Genomic DNA, 15,794 nt, shown 5'->3' with positions numbered 1-15,794 from the left:
GCGCTGGCCTTTAAATATTTATCTTACTGGTTTTTGTCCTTAATCTTTGCATTTTTCCATCTTCCCAGTTTTTAAAATATTGTCTTAGACTTGACTTCATTATCATATTCTTTGGAACAAGTTTCACATGTCCAAGCAAATGAATAAATATAAATATATAAATAACTTACTTGTACAATAAATGCATAATTCTCAACTTTCCAATAGTATAAAGACTTTATACAAGCCTATTATAAAATCTAAAAAAAAATTAAAGTTTTTTTACAAAACAACTTAGAGTAATTATATGCACCTATTTCACATCCATCTTTTTCATCAAAGGCACTCTTTTTCATGGCTCATCTTTCTCCCCTTCCATTACTGGTATGTCTGACTGTGAAGGCAAGGGCGCTTCTTTCAGATTGAAACTCCTTGGAGTTAGTTTCTCCCATGGAGTGGTTTCCATGTGTACTGTATACGGTTCTGTGCAAACTCTACTTCAAAGAAGAAGAAAAAAACCTTTTTAAATTCAATCCCTACATAGGGAAGCACTAAGATCAGCAAATTCAACCATAGAACTCATAGGTCCTTCTCACCCTGAAACCATGTAATAAACTTTATAGCCATTATAATCCTATCATAGGCTGTGCATGTCTATAACACTGGCAATAGGAGAATGTGGGACTCATGTTATTCTTGTCTTGACACGTCCTACCCAACCAAGGGAGGCTGCAGAGTTTCAAGAGCTGCAAACAGACAGGAATCAATTATGTTTACTAGAAGGTTGAATTGCTTCTTATGACCTCTTATAATAAAATATTTATTCAGCATGACTAATTGCTAATTAAAAATAATTGTAAAGAAAAATAATTGCTTATTTTGGATGTACAAAAGCTAATGCCAGTAACTTATATTGTGTCCACTTCTTTTGCTTCCAGGAAAATGGTTATTTGCTTATTTAACAAAGTTAATGTAATTTAGCTGAGATACGTTTTCACCTTGGGTATTACACTTTTCTATATAGAAATATCAAAGAAATTTAAATGTGTTCTCAATTAAATGCACTGGCCCAGTTTCCAAAGCTAAACTGAGTTTCTCCAATCATAGTTCAAATATTTCAATCTTCCTATGATATTTGTTGTTCTGTGTTAAGCTAAGAAAGCATCAAAAATGGTAGAATAGTTCCTGAGTGATCTTGATCATTGTTATTGTTTGGGTAATTTTGTCTCTCCCCAAATCGTGTAGAAATTTGACAGGTTAACAGTTAATGGACTAATTGAATGGTTGCTGGATTAAGGATGGAGACTTCATTTAAATATGGTATCTCAGAAATAGGCCAAATCAGAGGTCTTTAGCTCAGTAGAGGCTTACCCTCTGAGTGTAGCTGTCCTGAGAAGGTTGATTATAAAAGTCAGGAGAGCTTCCTTTCTCTCTGCTTCCTGGCTTGCCATGTGATTCTCCCTCTTCACACAAACTACAATTCACCACACGTAGCAAACACCAGACCAATGGGGCTGCCCTTTGAACCTCCAAAGCCATGAGCAGAAATAAATCTCATTCCTTCCTAAGTATCTCCTCTGAGTTATTTTAACTGAAGTGATGAAAAGCTGACTATTACAATTATCAAAAATGGTTGGCATATAGAAGGACTGTGACTCACACTCCTGCAATATGCACAAGTTTCTTTAAGAGAAAACCCTCAAAGTGATAAAAATAAAACACTTTTGTGAAGATACTATCTGGCAAATTTCAACCAGCAAATACTATGACAGTGAAACCCCAAATCACAGGCAATATTATCCTCATTTTTCCTTACAACAGTAGCCTTCCCTAAACAAGTCAAAGGTCATTCATCTGAATTAGCGTTCTTAATTCATCTTGTGATCACGGTGCTGTGGCTTCCCCTCTAACATTACTACTACTCAGAGCCACAGAAGCCAATGCAGCCTCACTCATTATTCCCAGTACTGCTATTTAATGTCAACTTCAAAAATGGAAGCACACGAGGAAAGAAATGTTCCTGCTGTGTCTGTCTTGGTTCCGTAGGCTTATCGGGTGATTCGTATGGAAATACAAACTGTAGGAATAATATTTCAGGGAAAGATGCAGAAAAATCTTTATTGATGAGTAGAAGGCTGGGTCACTGCATTCACATCCATCCCATTGCAAATGAAATCTACAATTTAAATGGCACACCCTGTAAATTCAGGCAGGAGGATGCTGGATAGACAGATTCTGGCTACCCCACTGGGTGGGGCAGATAGTTGAATTCCTGACTTGTTTTCTATTCACAGATAGCACCATAGTGTTTTATTTAATTGTTTTCCATAATATTTGCTGCCTGAAGGTAACAATACTACATATTATGATAAATTTTGGAGGATACCATATGTGGTTGGACCAGCAGTGTCTTTAATGAGCAGATCTAGACAGTAGGTACTATTAATTCTTCTCTATCTGTCATTCATAGGAAAAAATCATCAGTGGTAGGAAAGTTTCTCTGTACAATTTTGATTTTTCATGCTTCTACACAACAGTTAATGTAAATTTTGAGAGCCTTCATCCAAGGTGCATTTTTCCCAGTGTTGTAGTATTTGGCTAGCTTGTCTGTGATTGTGCAATTTGGTAGCAATTCCCATTTACAATCAACTGAAACACAACGATGGCCCTTAAAGAAAGGTATTTAAAAAAGACAGAAACTTACAGAATGCAAAGAAATAGGAAGGGAAAAAAGGAGAAAATGTTTTGTACAGGCATAGTTTGAACTGTAAATGAGAACAGAGGTATCTTCTGAAAACTTCAGATTGCTTTGTATCTACCTGCTTGAATTGTAAATATCATTTCATTCTTATGGAAAACCCCTTAGCAAAACAGTAAATCATGCTTGAGTTGAACATGTCACTTTCTCACTTCAGTTTGTCATTTTGAATATTTGTTATCACTGAGGCTACAGTGTATGTTAAGAGACCTACATTTAGAAAATTCTGTGCTGTTAATGCTGGTCTCCAAATTAAAATAAATTACTTTTTTTTCATGAAATGAAGGTTAAAAACAAATCACTTTAGTATACTCACCAGATCGTCACTATGCCTCATTATGATGTGAAATCTCCATTTTCCAAAAGAACACATATGCCACCCAAACCAATTTTGCTATTTTTTTTCAAACTCTTGGAAGCTGATCATAAGGAAGAAGAAGCAATAAAATAAAAGTAGTTTCAGGACCAAGGCATGCCACTTTGGGTTTATTATTTGCCTAGGTTTTCAGCATATATTTTTCCCATCAGGTAGTACGCAAACATGAGCAAGATTAATCATTTTACTCAACACCTTTATGAAATTTAGCATATTATTGTTTGTGAGTGTGTAAGTCAATCCACCATGGTAAGAGAAACATTTGAGGAACCAAAATCTTTTGAAAAATCAGTGGAATACACCTAATCTTGTTAAGGGTAAAAGAAATCACCTTTATTCAATGTCTGATTATGTAATTAGAAAAAAGTAAAATTGAAATTTGATTTTGCATATCTGCTTTCTATCTGACATAGCAATATTTCTTAACATATGGAAATTAGAGGTTTTTTAGGTTCACCTCAAAGAGGAAGAAATAAAATTTGTTCATTGATTAATTTTAATTTGGAGGCTAGGTCTTATTCAACTACACCTTCCACAATATAATGAAATCATAAGTAGTAAGCAATTACAACATGATGAATACTGTTCTGAATTCCTAAGGTGTAGAAGAACAAGATTTCAGCAATGTGGCAGAAATAAAGGAGATGCAATATCATACATTATAAGATGCAAGTCACTGCTTTCCAATCAATGTTTCTGTGATGATAGAAATATTTGATATATGTACTGAGCGAAGTGATAGGCATTGGCTCAAAATGGCAATTGGCCACTTGAAATATGGTTAGTAAAATGAAAGAAATAAAATTTTATTCTACTTTAACTTATATTTAGTCACATGAAGCTAGTGGCTGCCAACTGGAGACTGTGCAATTCTAAGTACTTCAGGATTAAACAGAGTAATTCCATGGAGGAAGGTTTAAGAAGAGCATTCCAGGGAAAGAAATGACTTACAAAATGTACAAATGTGAAACCAAATGGGCAGGCCGGCATTGTGGCACACTGGGTTCAGCCACCACCTAATATGCCGGTTTTTTATATGAACACTAGTTTGAGTCTTGACTGCTCCACTTACAATCCAGCTTCCTGCTAATGTGCCTGGGAAAGCAGTGGAAGATGGCCCAAGTTTTTGGACACCTATCACCCATGTGAGAGACCCAGATGGAATTCAAGGCTCCCTATTTCGTCTGCGGAATGAACTAGTGGATTGAAGATCTCTCTCTCTCTCTATTTCTCTCTCTCTTTCTATCCATCTCTTTCTGTAATTGTACCTTTCAAGTGAATAAATGCATATATAAACAAAACAAGAAGTGGAACCAAGAAATAGAGAAAGAGCCACTTTGGGCAATTTCGTTACAGGATGCATTCACAAAGGAATTTTCCAGAGAAAGAAGACAGGAATAAAACCAGAGAGTGGATGTTTTTCAAGCACAACCTGGCTACAAATTTTTTAAAAGCATTTTGTTCATTGCCAGAGAAAAGTTTGAACAGTTCCCTCAAACTCCAAATACATAATTTTTTAACCAGAAGTCTAATTAAAGAAATAAGGAATTGGTTTTGAAGAACCTTTAATGAAACTGTTTTATGGACACATATATATGTATACATACATGTATGTATGTGCCTCTGAAACAAGTATTGATAAAAGACAAGCTCTCTTTGTAGGACTTTGAAGGAATAGATTAAAGTGCTCCATTTATGTTCAACTAAGTTATCAGATCTTGACATTCATTGTTTAAAACAAATTTCTTTAAAGACAGTCCAAAGATGGTAGTTATGGTTTTTTGAGGAATTAGCTGAGATTTATATTAATGTATGATGTTCTTTTTCTGGAAACAGCATTATGATCCCTCAGTACTACTGATTATTCATAGGAAGTCAATGACTAAGGGTAAGGCCAAAAGTCATAAAAGAAGTGTGCCTTAGACATGTTTGAGGAACAAAAAAGAGTCCACTGTGGCTAGAGAGAGTGAAAGGTTATCAGTGAGGTAGTGGATGGGAAGTTCCGTAGACGCTGTCAACCCATAGAATATGTTCTGAATATGTCCTGAATGTGATAGAAACCCCTTACAAGGGAACTGCTTGGAACTTCTCATAAATATGATCAGAAAAGATCTTCACCACGACACATTGTAGTCCAACTTCCAACAGAAAAACACAAAGAAAACATTCTAAAATGTGCATGAGAGAAATACCAGATTACTTTCTGACAATCTTCAATTAGAATCACAGCTGATTTCTCATCAGAAACCCTACAGGATGGGAGAGAATGGAAAGACACAGTATAAGTCTTAAAAGAAAAACAGACTGTCAACTCAGAATATTGTAACCTGCAAAACTCTCTTTTATGAATGAAGATGAAATAAGCACATTTCATAACGGATGGAAATTGAATTTGTCAACACTCATCCAGCCTAACAATGATATTTAAGAATGTGCTGCACACAGAAACACAGAAAAATAGTCATCATTATTGAAGCATGCCAAGGCAGAAGTTCTCCCAGTAGAAGTACAAAGGAAATCCAAGGCAAACAATAGGCATATTTAAGAAAATTGTTAGGGCAAAGTCATTACTTATCATTAATAACCTTGAATGCAAATGACCTAAATTCTCCAATTAAAAGATACAGACTGGATAAATGGATTAAAAAACAAGATCCATCTCTTTACTGACTACAAGAAACACCTCACTAACAAAAATACATGCAGACTGAAAGTGAAAGGATGGAAAAAGATACTCCATGTTAATGGAATGCAAAAATGAGAAGATGTAGCCATGCTAAGATCAGAAAAATAGTCTTTTACACAGAAGCTCTGTTAAAAGAAACAAAGAAGGGCAATTTGTAACGATTAGGGATCAACTCAATATGAAGAGCTGGCTATAATAAATGCATATGCACACAATGCCAGAGCACATGGCTATTTAAAACAAATGTTAATGGATCTTAAGGAAGACACAGACTCCAATAACAATAGTATTGGGGGACATAAACACTCCACTTTCATCAAAGGACAAATCAACTAGGAAAAACAAAACAAAACAAAACAAAACAACAACAGAACACAGCTAATCTAACTATGGATCAAATGGACTTTACAGATTTCTACAGAACCTTTCATCCCACTGTTGCAGAATACACATTCTTTCCATCAGTGCATGGAACTTTATCTAGGATAGACCATATGTTGGCCATAAAGTAAGTCTCAGCAAATTCAAAAATACCAAAATCCTATCATGCATCATCTCTGATCACAGTGGAATGAAGCTGGAAATCAACAACTCAAGAGTCTCTAGGACATATGCAAAAACATGGAGATTGAACAACATGCCTCTGAATGAACAGTGTATCACAGAAGAAATCAAAATAGAAATCAAAATATTTCTGGAGGGACTGGCACAGTGGCATAGTGGGTAAAGCCACTGCCTGCAGTGCCAGCATCCTATATAGGTGCCGGTTCTAGTCCCAGCTGTTCCACTTCCGATCCACCTCTTTGCTATGGCCTGGGAAAGCAGTAGAAAATACCCAAGTCCTTGAGGCCCTAAACCCTCATGGGAGACTCAGAAGAAGCTCCTGGCTCCTGGCTTCGAATCAGCACAGCTCTGGCCATTGCGGTCAATTGGGGAGTGAGCCAGTGGATGGAAGACCCCTCTCTCTGCCTCTCTGTCTCCTCTGTGTATAACTCTGACTTTCAAATAAATAAATAAATCTTAAAAAATATTTCTGGGGGCCGGCACGGTGGCACAGGTTAATCCACCACCTGTAGCGCTGGCATCCCATGGGGGTGCCGTTTCTAGTACTGGCTATTTCTCTTACAATCAAGCTCTCTTCTATGGCCTGGGAAATCAGTGGAGGATGGCGAAAGTCCTTGGTCCCCTGAACCCCTGTGGGTGACCAAGGAAGCTCCTGGTTCCTGGCCTCTGATCAGCCCAGCTCCGACCATTGTGGCCATTTGGGGAGTGAACCAACAGACAGAAGACCTTTCTCTCTGTCTCTCCCTTTCACTGTCTATAACTCTACCTCTCAAATAAATAGATTAAATCTTTAAAAAATATTTCTCTAAGCAAATGAAGACTCTAGTATTACATATCAAAAAATAAGGGCTATAGCAAATGCATTGTAAGAGGGAAGTTTGTAGCAATTTGTGCCTACATCAAGAAATTAGAAAGGCATCAAATAAATGAGCTACAAAAGCATCTCAAGAACCCAGAAAAAAAAAAAAAACTTCAAATTAGTAGAAGGAAAAAAATAGCTAAAATTAAAGAAGAAACAAAATTGAAACAAAAAATATAGAAGATCAAGGAAATGAAGAGCTGGTATTCTGAAAAAATAAACAAAGTCAATATAACATTGGTCCAACTAACAAAAAAAAAAAAGGGAGGGAGAAGACCCAAATCAATGAAATCAGAGATGAAAAAGAAAATGCAACAGAAATCAAAAGAATCATCAGGAATTACTATGAAGTGTTGTATGTCAACAAATTGGGAAACCTAAAAGAAATGGGTAGATTCTGGGTATATACAACCCACAAATTTGAGTCATGAAAACAGAAAACATATACAGACAAATAACCAAACCAGACAAATAACCAAGACATAAAGCAAAGCCCAGGACCACATGACTACACTGCTGATTTCTACAAGACATGTAAGAAAAACTTATTCCAATTCTTTTCAAGCTATTCAAAACAATTGAAAGGAAGAGAATCCTCCCAAACTCCTTCTATGATGCCATAATCACCTTAATTCCAAAACCAGGAAATGATACAATAGAGAAGGAAAACTATAGACCAATATGCCTGATGAACATAGACGTAAAAATCATCTACAAAATACTAGTTAATCAAATCCAACAACACATCAGATAGATTATTCACCAGGACAAAGAGGGAATTATCCCTGGTATGCAGGGATGGTTCAGCATTCACAAATCAATAAATGTGATACATCATTTTAATGAACTGTAGAACAAAAACCATATTATTCTCTCAACAGATGCAGAGAAAACGTCATAGAATGCAACATCCTTTCCTGATGAAAACCTTAAGCAAATTGAGTATAAAAGAAACATTCTTCAAGACAATCAAGACAACTTATAACAAACCTGCAGCCAGCATCTTACTGAATAGAGAAAAGTTGGAAGCATTTCCACCTATATCTGGAACCAGTGAATGATTCCACTTTCACCACGGCTATTCGATATAGTTCTGGAAGTTTTAGCCAGATCAATCAGACCAGAAAAAGAAATCAAAGGGATCCAAATTGGAAAGGAGGAAGTGCAGATGACATGATTCCCTATTTGCAGATGACATGATTCTACATAGAGGGGAACTTAAAAACTCCACTAAGAGAGTATTTGAACACATAAAAGAGTTTGGTTAAGTGGCAAGATATAAAATTAACACAACAAATCAATAACCTTTGTATGCATAGAAAATGCCAAGGCTGAGAGAGCACATCTAAGATCAATCCAATTCAAAATAGCTACAAAAATTTAAATGTCTTGGAATAAATTTAACCAAGGTAGTGAAATACCTCTATGATAAAAATTACCAAGCATTATAGAAAGAAATAGAAGAAAACACAACAAATGGAAAAATCATCATGTTCATAGGTTGGAAGAATAAATATTAATAAAATGTCCAAACTACTGAAAGCAATTTACGGATTCAATGCAACCCAGTTAAAATACCAATGACATTCTTCTCAGTCCTAAAGAAAACCATGCTAAAATTCATATGAAAACACAAGAGTACCCAAATAGGTAAAGCAATCTTAAAGAACAAAAACAAAGCTGGAGGCATCACAATACTACATTTCAGTACATACTAGAGGGCAGTTATAATCAAAACAGCCTGGCACTGGCATAGAAATAAATATATGGACCAGTGGAATAGTATAGAAATTCCATGAATTAATCCACACATCTACAACCAAATAATCTTTGACAAAGATGGTAAAAATGAATCCTTGTAGAAAAGGTAGTCTCTTCAGCAAACGGTCCTGGAAAACTGGATCTCTGCATGCAGAAGTATAAAACAAGAAACCAAGGAAATAAGACTCCCACCTTATACCTTATACAAAAATCAACTAAAATTAGGTCAAAGACCTAAATGTACAACCTGACACCATCAAATGACTAGAGAACAGTGGAGAAATTCTGCAAGATATTGGCATAGACAAAGGCTTCTTAGAAAATACCCTAGAAACACAAGCAATCAAAACAAAACTAGACAAATAGAATTGCATCATGCTGAGATGCTTATGCACTGCAAAAGAAACACTCGGAAAATTTAAGAGACAACCAACTGAATGGGATAAAATATTTGCAAACTATGGAACTGACCAAGGATTGATATCCAGAATCTATAAAGAGCTCAAGAAACTCAACAACAACAAAGCAAAAAATCCAGTTATTAAATGGGCAGAGGACATGAGCAGGCATTTTTCAAAGGATGAAATACATATGGCAAACAGACCTATGAAAACATATGAAAACATGCTCAGGTTCACTTGCCATCAGGAAAATGCAAATAAAAGCCACAATGGGGATTCACCTCACCAAAAAAAAAAAAAAAAACCACAGCTGCTTGCAAAGATGTGGAGAAAAGTACCTGAATACACTGTTCACAGGAACATAAAATAGTAAAATCATTATGGAAGACAGTATGGAAATTCCTCAGTAATTTGAAAATACATCTACCATATAATCTAGTTACCAAATCCTGGCAATTTACCCAAATAAAATGAAATCAGTATATGAAAGTTATTTGTGCCCTCATATTTATAGCAGCGCAATTCACAATGGCTAAGATATGCAATTAACCAATATGTCCATCCAGGTAGACACACATGATGAAAAGATATTCACCCCTAAAAAAAGATTGAAATCCTTTCTTTTCAACAAAATGGATGCAATTGGAGACCATTATGCTTAGTGAAATTAGCCAGTCCCAAGAAGACAAATATCATATATTTTCCCTGATATGTGGTAGTTAATATAGAATACAAAAAAGTGTATGAGTGAAATTGACGTCTTATGATTTGAATATTGTTTATAGCCCTTGTCTATATTTATTTGGAACAGGGTCCAGCTACTTTTTACTAGCTCTACATTATGGTTGTGGTGTATTAACCCTGTGATTATAAAATAAATTTAAAGTATGTTATTGTAAAAATTAAAGAAAAAAAAAAGAAAGAAAGGGGGGATTGAGGGAGAAAAAGAGGGAAGGAAGTATGCTTACCTTCTTAGAACTGTATCTATGAAGTACTTGGAATCTGTTCTCTTTATATTAATAAAAAATTTTAAAATTAAAAAACATCACAACAGAAATTGACTAATGCATGAATAGTCATTTCTGATCTGAGCTTCAATTGATTTTCTGGCATCATTCGATGAAAAGCAATTCAGGCCAGCATTGTAGTATTGCTGCTGACCGCAATGCCAGCTTTCATATGGGTCTCAGTTTGTGTCCTGGCTGTTCCACTTCTGACTCAACAGAAGATGGAGCAGCAGAAGTTGACCCAAGCGTCTGGGCCCCCACACCCATGAGGGAGCTCTGGAAGGAATTCTACCCTACAGCTTTCATCCTGGTGTAGCCCAGCTGTTGCAGCCATCTGGGAAGTAAGCCAGCAGATGGATGATCTCTCTCTGTCTCTCCCTCTCTTGAACTATAATTTTTAAATAAATAAAAAAATAATTTTTTTTTTTTTTTTGGACAGGCAGAGTGGACAGTGAGAGAGAGAGACAGAAAGAAAGGTCTTCCTTTGCCGTTGGTTCACCCTCCAATGGCCGCCGCCAGCGCGCTGCAGCCGGCGCACCACGCTGATCTGATGGCAGGAGCCAGGTGCTTCTCCTGGTCTCCCATGGGGTGCAGGGCCCAAGCACCTGGGCCATCCTCCACTGCACTCCCTGGCCACAGCAGAGAGCTGGCCTGGAAGAGGGGCAACCGGGACAGAATCCGGCGCCCCAACCGGGGCTAGAACCTGGTGTGTGGGCGCCGCAAGACGGAGGATTAGCCTAATGAGCCACGGCGCCAGCTTAAAAATAAATCTTTTTTAAAAGCATTTAATTCATTTAGAGTTGTTTTGATGATTATCAATCTATAGTATGTGTTAGTTTACAATTTCATCAGATATTTGATATTCAATATATTCAGTGTAACATTCCAAAGACACATAGATTTGTGTTAGAAAAAAGAACTTTTAAATACAAGAGTATTTAAAAATATTTAACATTGGAAGGAATAAATCAAGGGAAGATTAACATTTGAAGACATGTTTTCAAAATATTATGGGATGAATTTGCCTATTAGAAATAGAATACTATTTTGAGAGTTTTCAAATGTTGAATTACAATCTGTTTTTATTACTTTTGATGCAACCCATCTCTTCAAACTGGTTGTCATACAGCATTAAAATGGAAAGAAATCCTACTAAAAGACACAATAACTGCCCAGTATAAAAATTTAATTCAGCAAAATTACTCACAATGTTAAGTGTAAAAGGAAGAAATCATTTTAAATTCTAGTCTTATGAAAGTGTTTTAGGCTTTATGTATCAAAACACAAAGTAAATTATTTTACTTTATTTTGTTCTTTTGTTCATAATGAATATAATTTAATTATTCTAATTTGCTTTTTATAATATTTTTTAAAAACCATATAAACCAGAATTCAGCTACTTCTTATAGCACAGAATTCATCTGTGTGATCATTTATGTTGTCCAGTTTAATCCAAATGGACATTACATCTCATGAGCTTTGCTTGATATTCTTCCAATTTTTAAATGAATTCTGTCGTCAAATAAGCTTGGGAAATGATTTCTCACAGAGAGAAGCTGAGGCATACTTAAAGGCTTTTAGCTATGTGTTGGTCACCACAAAACACTTTTGGAGTAACTCAGACTGTAGAATTTTGCGAATATTATGTGCTTCATTGCCAAAATTTAAAATCAGACATATTGTTGCATCACATTTGTTTAAAGTATGCAGGAAGATGAATAGAGATATAAAATCAAGAAGTTGACATCGAATTATTTTTCAAAATATGAGCATTTATAGAGCATAGGTGATAGAAAATTCTTAGATGGAATGAAGAATAGAATTTTCGGTTGTTATAGATCTAGATCTATAGAAAAAAACCCCAAGACTCAGTGAATGTTATGGATAGACATTTGTGTATATATTTAACTCCATCTTTCAAAGATTTATTTATATGGAAGGCAGAACAATGCAGAGAGAGAGAGAGAGAGAGAGAGAGAGAGAGAGAATCTTCCACTACTTGCACTGCTTGTTTACTCCTTAAATGGTCCCAGCCGCTACGGCTGGGCCAGGCTGAAGCCAGGACAGACACTCAAAACAAGCCTCCCACATGTGTGGTGGCAGCCCGTGTACTGGGGTCATCTTATGGTTGCCTTTCCAGGCACATTAACAGAAATTTAGATTAAAAGTGAAATAGCTGGCACTCAAACTGGCACTCAGATTTGAGCTATGGATGTCTATGAGCAATGGCTTAATCTGCTGCACCACAGCACAAGTCCCAGTCATTATTACGGCCTTGCTATTTTTCACTCTGCTTCTTATCAGAAATTCCAAGATGAGCTTTCACAAAAAGCATCACATTACTCACTGGTTTGCAATACACAATTTCCAGGCCAGCAGTATCAGCATAGCCTGGGAACTGGTTAGAAGTGCAAAGTTTTAGACAACACTCAGATATACTGAATCAGAAACCCTGTATTTATTGTCCAGTTATTTATGTTTTTTATTAAACTCTCAGCTGATACTGATGCATGTTAGCTTATGATAATCACTGACCCAGCTCATGTTTCTATGCTCATCCGTTAGGAAATTAAGACCCAGATAAGGAGGCAATTTTGGAATGCAGATTAAAATTAATGTTTGCACCCTGCCAGCCTTCACTGCATCCGCAGCTCTACTTGGGGTGTTCTTAAAAACCTAGTTTTCCTGTCAAGCATCAGTTGACTTTTTTTCCTCATGAGAGCAGTGGTTTTGTTAAAAGAGCCACTGTATGCTTATGCTTATAGGACACAAGGGAAAATGGCTTTATTCTTAGCTCCTTTGGCAGCTAATAATTTCCCTAAGTAAATCTGGCTAATAGCATTGAGGAAAGAATGTCTGACCAAATTCTGGCCTTGAAGGTAAAAGGAAACTTCTAAGAAGGGATTTTTAGGAAGCTGTACTACCCCTTATAACATCTTCTTATAACATTGCCTTTTTGAGATAGGATAGCTCACAGCAACGTTGCTATTACACGGGCCCGGAGGCCGAATGCAGCATATGGAATGTGTTGCAATATTTAAATAAAGAAATCATAAAACTGCATCATTGAGAAGCTAAAAGCAATCAAGTATCAATATGAGTATTAGGTGCCTTTCCTGATGTCCATGCTACCAAGAGACTGAATTATTTGAGATAACATAATGTCTTTATGGTTTAAGCCAGCGTGAGTCAAAGTTTCTACCACTTGGATTTGAAAACATCCTTGAGAGAGAAGTTCAACACTGTCCCATTAGAACTCTTTAATATCCTGCTTTCAACCTATATTTATAGATCATAACAGAGATTAATTTACCTAGTTAAAAGAACTGTAAAGGAGTATAAAATATGGGTTACTCTAATTCCTCTCCTATTATTAAAATGTAAACACTTAACTTTCTGTTTAAATTTTTTGGTGCTTTTTACCATAACCATAAATAATATTCATAATATCTATTAATTGAAAATGTTTAGATAATGTCTCCTTATTTCTAACTATGAAGTACAATTATTTTGTTATATAGCTTGAATTTTCCTTTCACCCACTTACCTCGTATTTTTATGTATTATTGTAGTTTGATTAGTGGTTAGCTTTATAATTTTAACTAAGTAAATGTATTCTCTAGTTTGATCCAATAAATATAAATACAAGTAGTCAATGTTTATTTTCCAGTATATTAGATAATGATGAAAATCATTAATTATTTACTTTTTCATTGTACAAATGAATTAGAATGAGTGGAGTCAGTCAGAAACTGAGGAATAATTTTGTGGTCATGAATCTATCCCATTTAACACAAAAGCTCCCAAGCATTCAGATCAAATAGATTCCTTTACATTTCATCACATGTCACATTTTAGTTTATGCCATATTGGATCATAGCATTCCTTTTTTTTTCATTAAAGATCCAATACTTTTTCCCTTTCCTCCTGGATAGAAGAAAACCTACAGATTCATCTTATTATCTGATACTTCTACATCTCTTGATTTTTCTCTCCCAACAGTTCCATAATGATTTCTCTAAAAAAGCCGTTTATATTTCTTGTCCTAAATTGAACATATAGAAGTCTATGTCAGGAGTGCCGCTGTCTTTTAGGGATCAGTTCTCAAATAAAATTGTGGATTACTTCTATTAATTGGATCTGATCTTTTTCCTTGTGTTCAGTTTCTCTTTCATTGTTCTTTTGCTGGGTCTTCACATCAAATGATGTTTTAAAATTTGTACAGGAATAAACGCTCTGCCCTTGCATAGCTACAAAATTTGCTTAATTTGTGCTCAAGTTCAACATATAGTTTCCAGAGGAATATTCTGAGTTTTTGCCTTGTTGTGTTAGCAGATAGCATTTAGTACGTTTCTTAGAAGTCTGACGCCAATGTTAAACTTTTGTCTTTCTTGGTAACCTGATGTTTCCTCTAGAAGATTAATTTTCTCTTCACACTTCATGTTCTGAAAATTCAGAATAATGTATCAAATTGTGGATATTTCTTCTTGCATTCATTTACTCCTTTGTTCATTAGCTCTAAAATGAACACTGGTGTCCATCAGACTTCCTAACTCCTGTAATGGCCAAGGCTGTGATGGACTCAGCTCCAAGGGGAGCGGATTTGCTGCCCTTGAGTAGAGCTGCAGAGCGGCAGTAACTGCGGACCCAGCACTCTCAGTAACGAATATGACATAAAACTGAAGAAATTCCTTAGGCCCACACTAAAAACAATGGAGTTCAGTGTCAGATAGAAGAATGCAAATTCAGGAAAAATTAAAGTACAAATATGTAACTGATTAAAATAAAAAACAGTTTATAAAAAAAATGGGGGGGAGCTCTGTGGTGTAGAAGGTTATGCCTCTGCCTGCAGTGCTGGCATCCCATGTGGGTGCAGGTTCGAGTCCCAGCTGCTACAATTCTGATCCAGCTGCTAGCTGATGCACCTGGGAAAGCAGCAGAGGATGGCCTAAGTCTTTGGATCCCTGCACTCACAAAGGAGATGTGGAAGAAGCTCCTGGCTCCTGGCTTCAGCCTGGCCCATTGTAGGCCATGGCAGTGATTTGGTGAGTGAACCAGCAAATGGAAGATATCTCTCTCTCTCTCTTTCTCTCTCCCTCTCTCTCTATCTCTGCCTTTCAAATAAATAAATCAATATTTACCCATGAGTAGAGTTGAAGATCTACCCTGTTTAATGGTTTTTTATACTGAATTATTTTATTCCTCTCTCTCTGAGCCAAATATCCACATCTGCCACTTACTATAAAAAGGAAACTTTCTGGTGTCTCACTCAGATCAGACCAACTGCCACTGCCAGAACTCTAAATTCTGGTAAAGGTGATGGGAATTGGGAGCATTTGCTATTCTGTATTTCCTGTATGTTATGTGTAGACCTATTATTAGCCATGCTCATGGCTGCTCTCC

The 15,794-nt window shown here is 36.1% G+C and overlaps 1 pseudogene; it reads right to left on the bottom strand.

Moving 5' to 3' along the window:
• Positions 1-14,833, bottom strand: part of LOC138846183 (cyclin-dependent kinases regulatory subunit 1 pseudogene) — a 129,956-nt pseudogene extending 115,123 nt beyond the window's left edge.
• Between the last annotated feature and the right edge of the window lie 961 nt (positions 14,834-15,794).

Source organism: Oryctolagus cuniculus, chromosome 1 (assembly GCF_051225735.1).
Source record: "Oryctolagus cuniculus isolate XC-2025 breed Fujian yellow rabbit chromosome 1, ASM5122573v1, whole genome shotgun sequence".
NCBI classification, from domain to species: domain Eukaryota; kingdom Metazoa; phylum Chordata; class Mammalia; order Lagomorpha; family Leporidae; genus Oryctolagus; species Oryctolagus cuniculus.
This window is presented reverse-complemented; position numbering and strand designations above follow the sequence as displayed.